The sequence below is a fragment of the Triticum aestivum genome, chromosome 3B (assembly GCF_018294505.1).
Source record: "Triticum aestivum cultivar Chinese Spring chromosome 3B, IWGSC CS RefSeq v2.1, whole genome shotgun sequence".
Taxonomy (NCBI): domain Eukaryota; kingdom Viridiplantae; phylum Streptophyta; class Magnoliopsida; order Poales; family Poaceae; genus Triticum; species Triticum aestivum.
In genome coordinates, this window is record NC_057801.1 from 149,399,195 (window position 1) to 149,401,550 (window position 2,356).

Sequence of the window (2,356 nt, forward strand, 5' to 3'; positions counted from 1 at the left end):
AAGGATTCAGTTTTCTGAAATAAAGAGAACTTTGTTTCCTTCCTGGCAATACATTTTGGTCCTTTTGCTGTTTTCAAGTAACTTTGTGTGGGCCTGCTGACATATGCGAGCAGGGCCTCCATCTCAAGTTTTCAGCGCGCCCTTGAAGAACGGGGGTGCCACAAGTTCATTGTCTACCATCATTGCTAACGCATTAAGAAATACAGTAATGCCTCTCAAATCCACTTCCCTTCTATCTGTCCAACTTGATAAACATTGCAGAAGTATCCAGCACGAAGGGCTGTTGTCTGGTGTTCTCACCATTACACTCAATGTTTATCTTTGTTACCACAGATAAGAAATGCACAAATTAGCAAAATAATGCATCACAGACATAATGATAAGAAATGAAGTTAAACCTAAAGCATATTGATTTCTTGTTATCCAAAGACAGACGATGGAGTTTGACAAGACAAATTTATGTATATGGTGATGAGACCAAATTTGTTTTCTAGTTTAGACCAAAGAGATTGTTTTCACCAGATGCTATGTGGGGAATTCCTTAGCAGAGGAGGAAGCCCAGAACACCCGCGCCTGAGTTGGAATGGGCTAAAAAGAAATCAAGACTTCTTATTATTATGAAAGGGTCTTCTGTTATTAAACTGAAGTAGGTCCAATAGAACCTGCAGCAGTCATGTTCTGCAAGAGAGTTTTGAGTCGAATCAGCGTTGTATCTGTTGATGCATTAAATCCTTAATTCGCATATATAAGGCCCCCTAGCTCCATCGATTGATGCAAGCTATCCATAAAGTAACATATGTCTTTTCATTTCTCAACAGGAGACAAAGTCTTACAAATGAGAGAAAAAAAGGGGGCAGGAAAGGAGAATGGCGAATTCAACACACTAGTGGGAACCCTTCTTTGCTCTCTCCTCTGCTCGGACACTGGATACCGCTCCCCCTCGCTGATGGCTAGTCAGCCCTCTAGCCATCATGGTCACGGGTATCCTCTTTGATCCGGAGGCTCTAACACTAGAAGTGTTTATGAAAGTATAGTACTACTAGTAAAACTACCATCCTTCTGAACAGAAGGTGCTAAGCATAAGTTGAAGTGGAGACAGTATGGTATGATGAACTGACTTCTCATCCTGCAGTGAACTTAAATAGTACTTAACATTCCACGCATAACAACAGGAGATGCTTATACAGCTACATAAAACAGCCACATAAAATTAAATCAGCACAGCCATCTATACGTAACATAAGTGTATGTTTGCAGTTTTGCATAATCTGTATGAACTATGAAGCGCCAAGCTTGTTTCTTTTTTTGGAGAAAAGAGATCTTCATACAAAGATTAACAAAATATGTAAAATAAAATAAATCCAGTGAGCAGCCCTGTATCACCAGCAAGGTATAAAAGGTGTGAGTTTCATCGAATCAAACCATACAAACATCATACTAACAGTCAAAATCCGAGAGTCAGTCGGCAATATCTAAATCCAAGACTAAAGATAAAACCCGGGGCCAAGGCATGGGTGACGGCCGGCATGACAGGACTGCAATTTCTATCAAACCCGCAAGATCGATCCTGGCCTGCAGCAGGCGAGAGGGGACGGGAGGAGGAGGAGTTGGAGGACGAGCTTCCGCGACGGGGAGGAGAGGGAGATGCGGTTGCACGAGCCGGGGAGGGGAGGAGGAGTTGGAGGACGAGCTTCCGCGACGGGGAGGAGGGAGATGCAGGGCGTAAGAGTGCGTGGGAGACGGGAGGAGTAGGAGAGGAAAGTGGACGATGAGGGGGGCACGGGAGATATACCTGCTCTCCCGGCGAAGTTCCTCCGGGTGGAAGGGGGCCGGCTGCCGGATCTTAAACCGGCGACGAGGTGTGGCCGCAGGGCAGAAGAGTGGATAGGTAGGAGAAGGGTGGGGAAGGGGGGCGGGGAGTAGTAGGGGAGAGGAAAGAACATGAGGCGTAGGGGAGGGGAGGAAACTTGTACCTCCACAGCAGCGAGGCGCGGCGGACCTTTCTGCGGCGGCGATGTGGACGGCGGCGACGTGGGCGAGATCTAAGGGGGTCGCGCGAGAAGGGGAGAGTGGTGTGAGAAGTAGAGACTGCAGAGCGACCACGCGAATAAACCCCTTCCCAAATATATTTATTTCTTGGAAAGGCGTAATTCCTCAGATTATCCTATGTCTCAGACGATTTATACACATAATAATAAGATCTTGCTTGAACTAGAAAAGTACTGTTCCCTCCGTCCATAAATATAGGTTGTTCTGTTTTTTTAAAATCAGATGTATATAGACATGTTTTATCAAAGTCCTATTCTGATCCCAAGCTCAAATGCATCCTGATGAACGGTAAAATCTAAAAAAATAG

The 2,356-nt window shown here is 45.3% G+C and overlaps 1 protein-coding gene across 2 annotated transcripts in view; it reads right to left on the reverse strand.

Annotated features, from left to right (window-relative positions):
- LOC123069091 (uncharacterized) overlaps positions 1-2,098 on the reverse strand; it is a 5,203-nt gene extending 3,105 nt beyond the window's left edge. Inside the window, exon 1 of one of the 2 annotated variants that reach the window (XM_044491839.1) lies at positions 1,974-2,098. The gene's annotated coding sequence lies outside the window, so the exon portion shown is untranslated. Of the gene's footprint in view, positions 1-1,792 lie in introns of both variants that reach the window. The other variant, XM_044491840.1, reaches the window with a different exon arrangement.
- Between the last annotated feature and the right edge of the window lie 258 nt (positions 2,099-2,356).